Here is an 18,038-nt window from a genome sequence, read left to right as displayed (position 1 = left end):
TATACATTTGCTCTCTCCCTTGAAACGTGATGTTTCATTTACCATGGTTAGATCCATCTGATGAACTGAGATCTAGACTTCTGGTTCTAACCTAGTTGCAATTCTTATTTTTAAATCTCATGATTTGTCAGTGCACTAAAGAATGAACAAAGCCTAGTTGTGATCACTGTTGAGTGTCCTGTGATTTCATTCTAAATTCTCCCCACAGTAGGTGAATTATATTTTCCATTGGCAGTGAGATGAATACCTACCCATATATATTTTCCCCCATTCAAGTGTGGTCCTCCAATTCCATGATGCATTTCATAGTCTTCAAAAACAATAGAGATATGCCAACAAGATGGATGTATGGCAACACAAGGGCATTTCTCTCATGAGCTCCCACTTCCTTTCACTGCAAATGCCATTCCTGACATTAAAAAAGGGCAATGCAAAGTAAGTAGTAGAGCAGAGACTTTAACTTTTGCCATCTGAAAAGGTCACCTATCTTCTCATTCTCCCCATTTGTGTGTTTTCTTCTCGTTTCACACAGCACTGAACATTCACTTACTTGTTCTCAGAAACATATGTAAGCACTTCCTTGCTTTCTGAAGTTAAAAACTGCTACCCCACCAGCACTATGATCATCTGAAAGCTGAACTCAGCTAACCATTCATTACAGGAACTAGGATTAATTCAACCTCCTAATATCATCAATTTGTGAACATTGTGATGGAGAGAGCATTAGATAGAGAAGGCAAAGGAAAGGAAAATAATGGCTGAGTAAGAAACATAGTCTTCCAACAGATGATGCTCCAGTGCTTCCTTTGTTCCATTTTAATTCTTAACCCTCCCTTGTTCCTTTACTTTCAATCCTTCTTCAGAGATTTAAAGCAAAGAGAACTCCTGCTGTGTTTCACTGAAAATCACTATCTTCTGTTAATTTCTCCTCTTGCAACCTCCTGCTGCTCTGAAATCATTCAAGTCAGTAACAGTGCCACACATTAATCCCTCCTCCCTCTACCTGAATTATCAGGATGATGAATAGAAGAAGTGTTTCCTTCATAACTGTAGACATGAATTGATGCAAATGCATTCACTTCCTACAAGGACCTTGATATGTGTCAGTAAAGGAGCCACTACTCATTCAATGGAAAATGAGTCTCATTGTTGGTGTTTTCCATTCTGAGGCTTGAAGGACTTAGCCTATATAGTTACATCGGAACATGAATGTTTGGTCCAAAGAATCCCACTCAGTCATAGAAAGAGAAAATTATGCAGCATTAGTCTTTGAAATTGACAAAATATGATGAAGCCTGAAGAGTCATCAGGCCCTTCATAAATATTTGTAGCCTAGCATGTTTTTCTGCTTTTCTTCTTAAAAAAGCAGTTTATTATGTCCATCCCAGAATCAAATGGCAATATTTGGTCATAGAAGAACGGGGGCAGGGGGGGGGAACCCCAGTAACAGAGCCAGCACACTGAACCAGCAGACATATTTCTCATGTTAATGGGATCTCATGGGTCCAAAGCTAAGATATAGCATGTCTGATTAATTATGGAATTTTGGAGCAGACAGATGTTGTTTTAAATGAGCTTACTAATATGGAAATATTTTAGGCACCTGGCCTGATCAGGTATCTTTTTTTCTTTCCAAATCACTGGCAACTGTACTACAAGCATCATCTGCTTTTAAACATCTTTGGGAACATCTGTCTGAATCCACTGACAGTTAAACTACTAAAAGTATTCTTCCTGAAGACTTTGACTGCGTTTCTAACCCGGAGCTTCCAGTGTTTGTTGAATCAAATACAGTGTTTGTTTGTAGAGTCAGATACAGTTCAGAATGGATTCAGGATGGCCAACTATTCTCTGAAATATTTTGGTCTTGGGCTTTCTCAGGGTTCTGTGGAATTTAGAAATCTCTTTTTTTTTAAGATTTTTTTTTTATCATGCCTTTATTGTTTTTATAAATAACTCAAGGTGGCAAACATACCTAATACCCCTTTGTCCTCCTATTTTCCCCACAATAACAACCCTGTGAGGTGAGTTGAGCCAAGAGAGAGTGACTGGCCCAAAGTCACCCAACTGGCTTTCATGCCCACCAAATCAAACTGGCTCGCTATTTATTTATTTATTTGTTTGTTTGTTTAATCAATCTATTTTATTCCTAGTACACTCTGTTCTTCTCAGGTGCTTGTGGGTGGGGAAGATCCAGTTCAGATTGCATGGCCTAATATAGTTCCAAGCAATCATCTTGTTTTGAAAAGTTTAGAGCAAGCAATTTTTCATCATTATGTGCCAATTTATCTTCCTAGATCCTTTCTTCTTTCTAAAAAGTGAAAAATCTAATTCTCTAATCTTAAACCTAAGTATCTGATCTAGTACTAAATGTCTATATAATTTTATATTGGCTGTAATTATTTACAGTTTGTCCAATAAAGTGGATCAGCTAAAGAATTAGAGTTGGAGGGGAACATTTACCCCAACTTCATGCTCAGTGTAGAAATCCAAATTAAAGCTTCCTTGACCTAATAGCTGTCTAGGTTCCACATGAACAACTTCAGTGAACTATATCTCAGAGTAACTGGTTCTACTGTTGAATTTCTCTTACTGTTAGATTCTTTTTCCCAAACATTCAGTCAAAGTATGGCTCTCTGTAAGTTAAATACTTTATTCTGTATTCTGAACTCTGGAATAATAAGGAATAAGTTTTGACCTTCTTTTATGGGACATTCTTTTAAGTGTATGAATAGTGCTATTACATCCCCCTTCAATTATCTTTTCTCAGTGCTAAGCATACCCTGTTTGGTGTGGATCTTCCGGGCTGTGTGGCTGTGTTCTGGAAGTTTTGTTTCCTAACGTTTCGCCAGCATCTGTGACCGACATCTTCAGAGAGCAGGAGCACAGACAGGAGCAGTTCTCTCTGTGCCCAGGTTGATGTGACCCTTTTGTGGGTATTTATAGAGATCTGAAGGGGGAAGGGGGGATTGGGGGGTTAGGGGGATGTGGGGTGGGGGGTTGGGTTAAAGAGTGGCTGCTTGTTTTGGTGTCAGCAGCCACTCATTAACCCAACCCCCAACCCCCCAACCCCCTTCCCCCTTCCTCCCCCTGCTCCTGTCTGTGCTCCTGTTCTCTGAAGATGCCAGTCACAGATACTGGCGAAACGTTAGGAAACAAGACTTCCAGAACATGGCTACACAGCCTGGAAGACCCACACCAGCCATCGTATTCTGGCCGTGAAAGCCTTCGACAATATATACCCTGTTTATTTAGTCTCTCTTCATAGAACTTTCTTGTCCCAGGTCATCCTCGTTGTCTTTCCTGAAGTTGTACCATTTTTTTGCTGAATTCTTCTCAAAATGTGATACATAGAACTGACTAAGTACTTGAGGTGAAGTCTGCCCATTGCACAATAAAGTGGAATTATTATTTTCATGGTTTGGAATCTATGCTTCTGTTGATGCAACCTAAAACTCAATTTGCTTTTTTCACAGCTACATCATTTGCAACTTATATGCAGTTTTGTAATGAATTTTCATGCCATTTTTTTTTTTCACAAGTCCCATTACCAAGTCATTCCTGTCTTATACTGGTGCATATGATTTTTGGTTTAAAAAATGAAGATTTTTGCACTTTTATCTTTTAGCTATCCCACCAATTTTGTGTCATCTGCAAACCTTTATAGGCATTCTTTCTATCTTTTCATCCAAATCATTAATGAAAATTCTGAGGAGTAAAGGATCAAGAGCTGATTCTTATGGTACCCACTTAATACCTTTGTCCAATTTTATGAGATATCATTGAAGACCAGTCTTTGAGTATGATTTTAAAGCCAGTTAGATATCCACTTATTTAGTGTCATCCACTCCATGCTTAACTAGCTTGTTAATCAAAATACTTTTTCAAATGTTTTGATGAAATCAAGAGATATTCCATTTACAGCATTGCAACTCTCTACTAAGGAGATGCTATAAGGTTATAGCTTAGCAAAGATTATCTCTTGAGAAATCCATGTTGGGTTCCGATAATTACTACATGGTCTTCAATATCATACTGGTTGGTGTCTAGTCAAGTGATACTTATTTTCCCCCTTTCTGAAGAAAAAAGAACCATTTTCCCTTCAGTCTTCTGATACTTTTACAGTTCTCCTGGATTTTTAAAAGATAATTCATAATGCTTTGACAGAATATCACTAGGTTCCTTTGGTACTCTAGAATGTAATTCATATGATTCTGGAAATTTTAACTCTTTCAAAGTAAAGGAGTATTTCATTATTATCCTGCCCCTTCATCCTGCTCTTCATATTTCCCTGTTAGAATATATAACATTTTGTTGGAGAATACTGAGTTAAAATAGGAGTTGAATTGCTCTGCCTTTTCCTTATTATTTCTTTGCCATCCTTACTAAGCAACTTGCATATGGTTCCTTTCTTTTCCTTTCCTTTCCGTCTCAGTAAGTTATTTTTCTCATCCTTAGCCTGATAGTTGATTTATGGGGTTTTACTTTCCTGACAGTATCTCTACAATTCCAGGGATTCCTGTGCTCTTTTTTGGATGACCTCTTTCCATTTTCTATATATGTCCTTTTTTGCATTCAGATATTTACTAAACCTTTTCTTTAGTTACATTGGCATCTTAATCTGCCTTTCATTTTCCCTCTGTTGAATCTCAAGACAAAGATAGCTGATCATCTCATGAACCAGTTTAGAACTTATTTCCATCACAAATAAGATTAGAGACTGTGGCCATATTCCAGAATTAATAAGATCTGAATAACACATATAAAATAAAATAAAACAATAAAATAAAATAAAATAAAATAAATACTTCCTGTTACTTTCTCATGTTTGTATCAACTGCCATTAAAAATTCTGGAAAATATCTAAAGATAATAAATCTAGCTAGGGCATTGCTTTAGTGGAAACCTTCTCCAATATGATTTTACTTCTCTGTTTAAGATTTATAACTAACTTCTGTAAGAAATGGAAATAATTAAGATGAAATGCAGGTCTTTTCAGTGGTAGCATCTCTACTGTGAAACTTGTAATAGATTCTTTCCAGAACTCACCATTAAAAGTATGCTTAATGTGCATATTAAATATATGTATAAATAGCTCTTCGTTGCCTTAGAATTTATGTTTTGTTGTTTTATTGCATTTTACATTCTTTTCTTTTTAATGAAATGCTTATATGAACTCCTATCTTGATTCTTGGTTTTAGCTTCCCAGAGTAAGACATATAGGTTAATACAGTCTAGAAATTAGTCAAGCACTAAATGTAGGAGGATCTTATTTACTAGCATGCCAAACAATCATACTGTTCAGAATAGTATTAAGAAGAGAAATACAGTCTGTTTGGGAATATAAGATTCTTTTCTATATTTTAATCTGCAGAACCCACTGAATCCATGGTTATGTCTTATACAATAGGAAAGGGAATCTTGGCCCTCCAGATTCCAGCCTCAATCCCAGTCAACACAGCCAGCACATCTACCTATCTCTAAGGAGTGCCAGAGTGCCAGAGATCCCCCACTTTACTTCCCCATAAGTGGCTAAATCATTACATCCAGATCTTCCCCTTGACCATATAAAAAAGTGCTTGAAATCTTTCTTCTATGGTAACTTGGAAGTTAAAAAGCTCAATACAATTTCCTTTTAGTAACTAGCTTTACTTTGCCCTTCAAAAATATTAAGAGGAGAGAGAGGGGGGAGGGAGGGAGGGAGGGAGAAAGAGAGAGAAATAAGCATGGCATAAAGGCTAATTTCCAGTAGGCTCATAACTGGTTTCATTGCTACCCTCTTTTGTTATAAAGTACAGTAGGAACAATAAAGGAGAAGGAATAAAACTGCCTCTAGATAGTTAACTTCCAAATGTGTAAACAGTGATTGCTAGCACAGATTTGCCTTTATGTATGCATAAACACAGAAACATGGCTATTAACCCTATGTGGGTTCTTTTTGCTGCACAATTAAACTGTTATCCATGTCAAGAACCATGCAAACTTGCCACCCCACCTCTCCATTATCTTGATTCATTGCCTCTTATTCAGAAGCCACAAAGTTTATGGGCAATGCAGATGCTGGGATCCATTCCTTTACTGCACAGAAATCACAATTAGTTATTTGTCATATAGGAGGAGAGCTTGTTATTACGCTAAAACAAGTGTACAAGAGAACCAGAAATCAGTGGGAAAAAAACTTTAGAAGAAAAATGAGGAGGAAAGAAACAGTTGTTCATATGCAACTTGATATATGGTAATTTGTGTAAGTATGTAATTGAAAAGGTTCTGTGATCCCTGTGTGGGCATACTGGGCATGTTGATGCCTCTGCCCATGAATAGCCTAACCAGATGAGCACATGTTCAGCTGAGACATACTGTACATCTATTTAAAATAATCTTCAGAACTTCCATTGTCTGAGAATAATCACTGTGATAATTATTTAGTTATGTCACACTTAAATATTTCACACTTCTTCCTACGGAATCAAATTATCCTATTCTTTTTAAAAAAAACTTATGAAATATAAATTTGGGGGATTCTAAATGCTAATACATTTAATGTGGATTGTGCATCCATGGACTACTCTCTACTCCATTAGATTCATAGATAGAAGAAATATACACATACACACATATGTCTGTACACTTCTTCTATCTACACACTTATGATTGCAAGGATGGGGAACAATCACAAGAGAGTTCAAATGGAAACAAAATGTAGAAAGAGAAGAAAGCACTAATTACCTTTAGATAGTTGCTATTTATGAAACGGTTTTTGGCTGTGATACCAACTAGGGCTTCATACTGTGCACAAGTAGAGCGCCCTCCTCTTATTCATTAAAGCAGCCTCACCAGTTTTTCTCCCAGACTTTGGCATGAGCCTGAAAGAAGCTCGTGCTGTTTTAAAAGTCACATTAACTTTAATGAGTTCAAAGTTCCAAAGCTGTTGGCACTATTCATTTCCCTACAGTTCCAACTCCTATCTCTAGCAAATGAAGGTTAGGGATGAAATCACCTCAGTGTTTACATCCAGAATTTGGAATTTCATTCCTAGAGCTGTAAAGTAATCCTAGCCATCATGTTCCATAGGAGAAAATATCCATGGCTGTGAAATATCTGAATGTGTGGCCTTAGATGTGTTTGGGGGAATTAATTACAAAAAATGATAAAAGTTTGCATTGTGACAACATCAACTCTTTTGTCATTTTGGTGTCATTATGCATTAGGAATGGACAATTAAGCTTGGCTTCCTGTCTCTTCTGCTTCTGATAAGAAATTAAGACCAACATTTTACAGTAAAGGGAAAGGTAAATGAACTGATAACAGATCCTGACACTGGGTTGTTTAGGTCTACGTCTAAACACTAAGGATGATGTGGAGATCAGCAATTGCTTGCCTGAAACCCTCATTACTAAAAGTCTAGATATACCTCTCCTCCACAGGACTTTTAAGGTACAATCCTTGCTTTGCATTAAGGGACCACTTTCTAAGTTTTGGCCTTTTCTTATTAATCTTACTGTCCCTAATATTATACATTACTTTTTACTTCTGGTTTCCTGCTAGCAACTCTGGGTGCATCTTATATTCTCTACTGCTTTTTTGGCTTCCACCTTTTTGCTAACCACTTTGATTTTTTGGTGAAAATCTGATTTTCAAAGCATTCGCTGAACACTTTGTTCTTTAGATTTTAATTTTAATGTGTCAGCTTATGTGGCTTGCAATTTTTATCATTTAATCTTTAATTGTCTTCGACATCATTCCTGGAAAAAAAATGGTGTTCATGTTTAAATAAAGGAAGTTATTATCCAAGCTCACAAAAAAATTTATTTCTGAAGCTCCAGTTTTAGATTATATGGTGGTCAATGTCTGGAACACTTACATTTAGCTATTCTTTTCAGCACCATGCTTGGCTCTGACATGACCTGCTTCTTTGGTCTTTGGCCCTAACACATTTCTGCAGCTACACCTTCAGTTCATGCCTCTAATTTCACTTGTAGGCTTCTGCTGCTCACCCTCATCTACTGTAACCCCAAATTTGGACTTACTGCTTATTTCCTCCTTTTTAATGGGTCTCTGGATTAATGGATGGGCTACTTTTATTTTCCTACTCATTTTGGTGTCTGTAAACATTCACACCTTGAATCACTCTTGGAGGAATAACTTGTTGTTCACCCTGAAAGAAATGTACAGCTTCCTGAACTGGCTGTTCTGTAGAGGATCTTTTATGTGCTAGTGCTGGTTCTCTGTTTTTAGCGTATCTTTCTGCTTTCGTGTTTTTATCTGCATAGGGAGTGATATGCATTTGGATTATCAACACATCCTCTTGCCAGGGTAGCAAAGTTTTCAGTCTTGCCTGGAAAAATGCATGATACAGTCTTAAACCTTTCAATTCTTCCCCAACTCCCCCCCTCTCATATGTCACTCACATAATGGCGCTCTATATAGTAGTTATATGCTGGAAAATGATAACGTAACCACTATTTTTTAGGATGCTAGGACTGAGGTGGAATCAAAGACTGCAATGAATACAAATAATTTCAGATGTGAGAAGGCTCCATTTTGTGTAATCTTTAATGAATAAGTAATCTCTGAATTGTCTTGCAGGGAAATATGCAGACAGTGCTGCTGTTATTGTACTCTGGATGGATTACTTCTGCTTACCTCAAGGAGCAGGCCTGATTTCCCTCAATAATAATAATACCCTAATCTATGGAAGTTGTATTCTTCTAAATGAGGAATGACTACCCACTATTATAGGAACCCTAGAGAAAAAACCCTGCCTGTCATCTTGGTCCAACAATCTAAGCCACAGAACACAGATGTAATACAAACTCCCTCACAGTGTGGGACTAAAAGTAATACAGACAACATATCACATATTAACATATTAACATTATTTTTGAAAGAGGCAGGGGTCAGGCCCCTCCTAAAAGAGCCAATCTCAGAGGATAAAAACAACTCTAGGCCATTGGCCAATAGTCCCTTCGTAGGCAAGGTACACGAGTGGGTTGAGGCTGATCAACTCCAGGCTTTCTTGGATGAGGCTGGTTTTCTGAATCCATTTCAATTGCCATCTATACTGGTCACCAGTCCCCTTATAGATGCAATTCAAAATGCTGTTTTTTACCTATAAAGCCCTAAACAGCTTAGGACCAGGTTACCTAAAGGATAGGTTATAATGTAATAAGGTCTCCTAATGGGGTCCTCCTCCAGGTTCCCTCATCAAAGGAGGTAGCATGGGGTTCTACATGGGGCAGGGCTATTTCTGTGGTGATAGCCCACTTATGGAATTCCCTCCCCAGAGAGACTTGACCAACTTTCATATTATCTGCATTTTGGCACATTGTAAAACTTTCCCAGGTTTTTAACTGAATTTGAATGACCCACTGTGCTGCCGCCTAGTTTACATGGTCTTTTATTTTGCATCTTTAAAAAAAAAATTATCATGTATCTTTTTTTAGCCAGATTGCATTTTTAGTGGGTTTTATTGTAAACTGACCAGACAGCTATGGCTCTTGGGTGATCCTTGGACAATTTTTGTTTGTACAGTTTGCATAGCTCTTGTCTTCCTTTGGTTGCTGGTTGTTGTTGGTCTGCCTTCTGTTGTTGCTTTTGATTTTGTTTGGTTGCTGTCCTTTATACCAACTAACTCTACATTCTGTTCATGTAGTATAGTTGTTAAGGAGTTGGACTTGGACCAAGGAGACCAAGGTTCACCTCTCCACAGACTGTAGATCTCACTGAATGACTTTGGGCTTGCTGTTAAGCCCAGGGCTGTTGTGAGGAACAAAATGGCGATGCAGGTATATGATGCCTTGAGCTCTCAAGAGAAAAGATGGCATATAGTACAATAAATAATTATTGCCTCTGTGAAATGATCCATGGATTGTTTCTTAATATTTCATTTGCGCTTGCCAGCCTGAAAGACTGGAAATTGGAATAGGATGGTTAGGGATAATGACAGTAGTTGTCCAATAGGAGCTGGAAAGCCACATATTGCCTATTGCATATTTTTGAGAAATTGCATTAGTTGATTCAGTTGTCTATGAAAATCAATGGCTTTTCTGCAATTCGTACTACTACAGGATAGAAAAAGGGTTAGTAATATAACCTACTTCCACATTGCTTCTGCCAATGACAATCACAGGGATAAAATGAGCCTGCAAACAATGGAAGAACAACATTCTTCCAGACATGTCCATTAATATTAGAAAACAGTAGCTGTAGCTGTTATAAAGATTGTAATTAGAGCCCAGCATCAGAGGGATGCATTGTTCACAATAAAAATAATTATTATTATTACAATCACTACTGGAAAAAAAACCCCAACCAGTACCTCTAAGCATTATTATCTAAAAGGAAAGCATATTGGCTATCATCACCATCACCATCACCATCATCCTCTTAATGATAGGGGTATTGCAAAAGGACAAGGACATTCGTCTAACAACAAACACATTTTAAAGGATCTCCAGAAAGTGGTTTCTTCAAATATTCAAGGCAAATGACAGTTTCATTGAGGATATCTGGAAATGTACCAAATGGTTGCCTGTTTTAAATAACTGCTTAATGTGCACTCCCCTTACCAATCACAGTGCGCAAATTGTTGACTCTGCCATGCTGTGACAGAGATGTGTCTTTCACATCAGCAGACTTTTTACTGGATCTCCTTTTTCCTTCTCTTTTCTTTCACCCTGCTTTTCTTTCTCTGACCTCCCCCATCACTTCAGCACCTCCTTCTTTGCAAGGTCCAACCATGCTGCTGCTGTTAATTTAACTAAAAAAAATGGCAAGATAGTGATAAGAAAGTAGATTGATCAGATATTATGAGTAGCAACAGGGGGAAAAGATAAATACCATTAGCCAATTTCTCCCTGAACTCTTCCTATTTTTATAGCAAAACTCAGAAGCTCTTGGCAGGAATTAGCATGGCCTTGTTAGGGAAACAGAATGGGGTTAAAAAGAAACCAAGATGGATGCGGGGTGGTGGTGGTGGGATATTACTGGAGAGAAAGTTGGCTAGAGAAAGGGATAAAAAGGGGAAGAATAGCATGGATATTATCAGAAGTGGGCATAAATTGCAGAAAAATATAAATATGCTGGCTTCTCAATACTTATAGGTGAAAGGCTGAAATCAAATTAAAATGTTTCAACACATTTCTAGTCTTTGCTTAAGTTCAGACATAACAAATCAGAGAGAATAGTTGTTCCTGCATTAGAAAGTTTGAAAACTAGACTGTTCAGGATCTCAGTCCGGATTTTAAAATGAAATATTTAATTTTTTTAAAAAAAATTTTTTTTAAATATTTTTCCATATTTTTCAGGATTCTAAAAAAAAGAGTGAAGAGGTCATCATTTTTCATATTATATCTTCTTCAATATACATGAAAAAAGTGTTAACCCTCAAGAGTAAAGATTTGCAAAGCATATTTATATCAATAATGTATGGCCATATTTTGTGCTCTGTTATAATAAGACCTATTGATTTCACTAGAAATCAGGGCATGCTTCCAGTAGGATTGCATCAGAAATCCATCAGAATTTGTTTCCAAACCCAGTGGCTAAGTTTGCCAAAAGGAATCTGATGCAGCAGATAGTCATATCATTCACTGAAGAAAAAGGTAATGCCCATGGGAAGACTTGTGCTTAGAATCATATGATGCCAGAGCTGAAAAGTTTAGACTGGTCATCAGTAGATTTTCAGGTCAATTTAAGAAGCTGAAATGAGCCATTAAAGCACTAAGTCATTTAGGGTCTGTCTGACTTAGGAATTGTCTCCAGTGAGGAATCCTTAATGAATCTAAGTAACCATTAGATGACAGCTAAGAAAGATCCTATATCACTTCGCTTCCATCTAGTGGTCATCCTATTCTTGTAGCTCAGATTAAATTTAAGAAGGGCCCTTCTTCCCAAGATCCATATTTTGAACATCTGAATGTCCAAGAAATGTCCTTCTTAATGTCCCTAAGCTGGGGAATACAATCTCTTGTGAGATCTATTGGGGCCCCACTGTCTGTTCCTTTAGAAAATAAGATATCATAATATCTTTTAAAGACCTCTTTGCCAGGCTTTTAATTGTTATTAAATATACCATTGTGTTTACATTTGTACTTTGGACTGAGGGATTATTTTGGTTCCCTTATTTCAGGGTTTCTCAACCTTGGCAATGTTAAGAAGTGTGGGTTTCAGCTCCCAATATTACCAGCACAGGAATTCTGGAAGTTAAACTCCACACATCTTTTTTTTTTTAACAGTAATTTTATTAAAAATTACAGTTACAACAATAAAAAGTGATACAAACTAAAAATATAAAAGAAAAAAAAGAAAAAAAATAGATACAGAGAAGAAAGAAAAAATAGAAAGAAAACTAGAAAAGAAGGAAAAAATAAGAATATAGGAAAGGAAAAGAAAAGAAATATATAAAGAAATGACTTTCCCCTTCATCAGAACAAGTATAAACAATTTTAGTAACTTATCACTTTCTCTTAAAATACAACAAATGATCTCTTCTTCCCATATCCCATCTCTTATCTATAAACAAATCCTTAAATCTTATCATTTCAGTCCTGATGTCAGCAAAAGTCCATTAAGGGTTACCAGAGATAACAACATATCTATTTTAACCTTGATCAAATAAACCAACTTTATATTGCTTCCTTTTACTTCTAACAAACTCGATCTTTAGTCCCTTCAAATAATGTCCTAGAACTTTATTACTTTTCATTTTTTCTTTGTCCCTTCTCACAAGATTCTTCAAATCTTTAACAAGACTCTTTTGTAAATCCAATATAGGAAAATTATCCAGGTCACTCTCTTGGTTTATTATTTGTATATCAATTTTAATTATTAAGACATCAGCTGGTTTATTTTGTATGTTCAGTGTAACATCTTTTTCCATGTCCTTCTTATAGCCTGTCATTTTTAAATCCACCTTCAAATCAGTCTCAGTCTTGTCAAGTAAAACTTCCTCATCCATAACAACTTTTATACACAATCTATAGAGGCAGACACTCTTATAATTAACTTCTAGATCCATTGTTCAAAAATATTCTTCAGTATGTCCAATGTTAAGATATTTTACTTCATTCTATATTTGTAAGTCAAATTTAAGTGTTCTTCTCCTTTAATTGTAATATTTAGTTCCTTCTAGTTCCCTCTAGTGTCCAATTTTTAAAGTCTTATCTTATTATGTTTTGTTTTAAAAAGAATTAAAAACAAAAGCATTTTCCCATGGGAAGAATTCTTAAAATTAATTCCAAAATCTTATTTCAAATTTATCTGGATCCTTAGTCCATTTGTAACTTTCTAAAATAAAAGTTTTAATCAACCTTTTGCTGTTTCTTCCAAATATATATGCTTCCCCATCCCCTTACTGTGGGGGCGAAAACCAGAGAAAATCCACTGCGGCACCATTGGGCAGGCAGACTTGGGGGGTTACCTCTCCCCACTCCTGGCTGCCCCTTTCATCCCCCCTCCTTGTGGGGTGGTTGGAGAGAGAGATGGCAGTACAGAGTATAAAGAGTACTGAGTATAACAAAACTGTGACATATATATATATATGTGTGTGTGTGTGTGTGTGTGTGTATACTGTTTGTCCTTAAACTTTCTTTTGCTAAGAATTGATGGAAACTCATCTGGTGTTATAAAACCTGTCGATCCAAAGATTCCTAATAGCTGAAAAGCAGTTAACAAGCAATTTCCAAAAGTGATTAGAAAAGGAAGTATGTGACCCCAATATCCTTAAAGTGCTGACCCTAGTTTCAGAGAAGATGGCTATTCCCTCATCTTCCAGAGCTCTAAGCCCATCAGAGACTGCTATCTTGCAGTTTCCTCATGAGGAGCAAGTGTCTGGAGCACTTGTGGGTGATCTCAAATCCTCTCCTTGTCCAGAGAGGAATTATGAAGAGCCAGTCTACTCACTGCTTTTCGTTCTGCTGTGGTCATTGGTTCCACTTTTCATGGAGCTGTCTTCAGTTCACTATTTCTTCCCCAGGGAAGAAATAATATTATAGAGGTTGTCCTGTTTCTCTTAATGCTCAGGCCCTAAGCCAATCTGCTTCCTCTAGATGAGATGGAGAATGCCACCTTACCTACTCCATGTGGTCCATTTTTGTAGATGGAATGAAAAGGATGCCATCTTGTCCTGCCTTGGCAGAGTTCATCCTGCTTCTGACTCCTGTGAGTACATAACATACTGCCCACAAATAATCCATTCCCCTAATACTGTAGGTTTCTCCATCCTTCATGGTGTTGAGGAATAAAAGGTTAAAAAGAAACAGAAAGCCATCAGGGAGAAGAGAAATGTTTAAAACTGACTCAGGAGCTTAGTGTTTGTTGATTTGTATTTTTTTTTAAATAATAGTTCTGTTCTATTAAAAAAAAATGAGATGAAAGAGGAGCAATAAATGGGCCTTGGAATATGTTTATATCAGCACTGTCCCTGATAATGCTTACTTTTAAATCACTCTGCTGCCATGGTTTAGTCCTTTCCAACTTCAGTGTTAATGCTTCTAATGTCTACCAGTGGATATTGGAAATGGGGCTTCATAATTCAGATTTAAAAATTAAAAAAAAAATTAAACATAGACCACTAGAAAGAGCAAAAGACACATATAGAAAGCAAGAGAATGAATGCCTAACAGCTGTATTGTCTCTCCCACAGCTAATAAATAAAATATCAAATCAGATGGGTTGGTTTTCATGATCTAAGAAAAGAAATTGCTCTGTAGACTAGTATAATGTTGTCATTATGTTCAATTAAATGAGAGACATATTAATAAGAATATTTATTTATTTACTTAATTACTTACTTAGAATACATTATGTGCTGCTCTAATCCATGGAGTCCAAAGTGGTTCTATGTGATGTGAGCATATTTCTCATGATCAGGATGTTTAGTGCACAAGAACTGCTGACTAAGCTTCATAGTTATCTTTCTGCACTTTGTAACTTTTCACATTATTTTTTTAATCTTACATTATTTTAAATATCAAGTCAGTCCTTTTTGGATCCGGTCCTACCCTTCTGCCATAGTTAAAGTTAGGGAAAGAAAAGAAATCCCTCCTGGATTTCTATGGAAGAGAATTTACAAGAGCTGCTCGCAGGATGTTTGCATATCCATGAATTCTTGCAAGTACCAAAACAAAACCATTTCTACTGAAACAGCTGATAGTAATTATAAGTCTCATAGGATAGCTGTAATTGGAAAGAAAGGGCTGCAGGTGGTATCAGTATCTGATTCTATGCTGGCACTAGAAACTGAGTTCTCAATACCATCAGAGAAGAATTTAGGAAGGAAAAGCTTTGAAAAAGAGAAACTTGGAAATTGAGGCGATAGTTGAAAGCTAAAATGCCTAACATAGACACCTTTACTAGCCGTTGAAGATGGAATGTTGGTTTCTGTCCAAGGAAAGGGTAGCTAGTGATCTTCACTTGGATTGGGCAGTATTTGTACTGTTGAAGGCTCACTAGTGTATGCTATATGGCCTGAAGCCTATGAAATGTTCATGATCCGAGAAAGAGCGCTAAGGAGAATTGAATTGGCATAGGATGTTATCGTCACTCATTACAGAAGACTCTTGGTGGGGTTGAAGATCAAATATTGATCTGATACTGATGAACCTTGCTTAGTTCTCCGAACTTTGGATTGTATCCTGACTAATCTTTTGCATGTCCCTGTGGAAAGTGAAACTACTCAAGTAAGCCTTATCATCAGAGACACTGATTTATGTTCCCTTGCTTATCTGCTCAGCCTTAAGTAGGCTGCTTACCATTACTTAGCACCTGTGTGTGTATGCATGTGAAACCTGAAATAGGACTTGTTCCTCACTGATCCACCTTGCCCAAGTACCCTCAAAACAGGTATTGCTTCTGATTGTTGTTGAGGTCTTGATAAACCTTTACGATTCTGCTCCCTGTTGTATATCTTGGTGTTAAATTAGTGTCAGGTATAGTGCTGTAGAGCACAATGGTTAACATTTTAATGCCAAAGGTTATACTAGCTCCAGTTTTTACAGCCATTGTGGGTAGGCCCAGTATTCCAATGAGCAAGGTTGGTATGACTAATGGGAAATATTTAATAAAAAATGAAAGAAATGATTCCAAAATGTTAAAAAGTGAGAACAAAGATATAAAGGATTGCCTCTCCTGTTACAAACCTACTTGGCTGATAAAGTCCTCAGGAGCCTTTCTGAGTACATCCTGCTTTCAGAGACCCATGTGGGAGACGAAGGGAGCTGTGTTTGGTTCCCATTCTCTCAGTATTTACAAAGACTGTAAATTGTTACTTAAAATTAATATTGAAATTCTAAAATTAATTAATTAATTATTTTAAAACCTGTTTATATTCTGTTTTTGCTTTTTCTAATTTTCTTAAATGCCTTGAATACTCACCAGATTAGAAAGTAGCAGTGTAAATTAAATAAAAAGAGAAAACTCCAACAGGGTCTCTGTCACTTCATTGTTCATTTTTTTAACTTTAATTTTTATTTGACTTCATTTCTAAATAGCTTAACTATCTCAGGTCCTGGCAGTATAGAAATCAGTTGAACATGCAATTATACCAAACCTTCATGAAACCATAAAAAGCAATGCATACATAAATACAATAACACTAAGAATTGTACAAGCATAATGATACTAGCATCCATCTATCAGGTTTACTTATGATTTTTGGAAAGAGGACTTCATTTTGTATGAGGAAGACAATAACATAGGATCCACAAATGGGCCATTGCTATTAAAACTCTTTTTTTTTTTCAATGTCTTTTGTTTACACCCAAAGTGAACCTGTAGGATTAGCAGAACTAGAGTGTAAGAGATGGAATAACAATTCTAGAAAGGAAGGAAATCCTTCCTAAATGTGTCAGCATTTCAGCAATGGAACTAATTACCAAGGGAAGTAGTGGGCTCCCTCTCACTGAATGTGTTCAAGAAAAGGCTGTATAGTGCAGATACTAATTCTGATTCCTGCACTGAGCATGGAACTGGACTCATCCTAAATGTTCTCTTTTAATTCTGATTTTGCTCAAAACAAAACAACATAAAACCCTACCTGTTTGTCAGTTTGAAAGAAAGCAGCAGAAAGGCACTATATTGCTATACCATTTTTTCTTTCCAAAAATGGGAGGACAAAGAGTGATCTTCTGTTCGATGTTGGCTTGCACCTACAGTACATTTTCCCCTCCCCAATGTTTCATTGGAACAACACCATTCCGTCCTGAATTCCCAGATCTTCGGGGCAAGAAGGAGGCAGAAGTCAGCTAATGAGAGCCAAGAAGAGCTTTGTGTGTGTGTTTCATCTCGCCACCATTGGAAGAGTGGTTGGGAAAGTAGTACCAATAGGGTGGCATTTTCATTCCTATTTTTAAATTTTGCTTCTGCATATAATGCAAAATAAATTATTTACACAGACTTACCAAGGATCAAACCCCAATGATCTCTGTTAGACTTACTACCAAGTGGAAGCATATAACATTACACTATTCATGTAAAATCTTCTACTTCTGCACTTATTTCTTTTTCAGATGGTAATTTCCACATTAATGCCAGAACAAAAGACTGTTGATTGTGATTGAATACAGTTTTTGGAAGCAACAAAGTTCTTTTCAAATGAAAATGTTGTGGGATTTTTTAAAAGATATTTTGCTGAGAAATATACATCACTTGTGGCAGTGACAACTTAAGAGCTTCTCTTTTACCCCTACTAAATTCCCATTAGCAATCCTTTTAAGAGACTAAGAAAATAAGTCAAGTTTATTCCTGAACATTAAAACCAGTCTCTGAAAAATTTAGCAGTGAAACATTGCACTTTTTCTAAGAACAAATCCATCCCTGAAGAAAATGCTTTAAACTTATACCGCTTCTAAAGGCCAGCCACCAGCATCCTGCTTTTCCATACTTGGTGTAAAAGCTAGGCAGGTAGGATCCTTGAAGCCCTACTTAACTCCAGTTTTTTTTTTAATGATTTCTTTACTTTATTTAAACAAATAAAAAATGTTGCTCAATGTTTAAAGTAAGTTAAAAAAAAGGTAAGTAAAAAGTAAAAAAGTAAGTAA

General features: G+C 36.5%; 1 long non-coding RNA gene across 1 annotated transcript in view; it reads right to left on the bottom strand.

The window, feature by feature from the left end:
- LOC148216064 (uncharacterized) overlaps positions 1-6,837 on the bottom strand; it is a 150,440-nt gene extending 143,603 nt beyond the window's left edge. Inside the window, exon 1 of the long non-coding RNA XR_015796139.1 lies at positions 6,727-6,837. This is a non-coding gene — a long non-coding RNA (uncharacterized LOC148216064). The remainder of the gene's footprint in view (positions 1-6,726) is intronic.
- Between the last annotated feature and the right edge of the window lie 11,201 nt (positions 6,838-18,038).

Source organism: Python bivittatus, unplaced genomic scaffold (genome assembly GCF_059951505.1).
Source record: "Python bivittatus isolate LINGU-HERP-01145 unplaced genomic scaffold, Pbiv_v1 ctg000340_np1212, whole genome shotgun sequence".
NCBI classification, from domain to species: domain Eukaryota; kingdom Metazoa; phylum Chordata; class Lepidosauria; order Squamata; family Pythonidae; genus Python; species Python bivittatus.
This window is presented reverse-complemented; position numbering and strand designations above follow the sequence as displayed.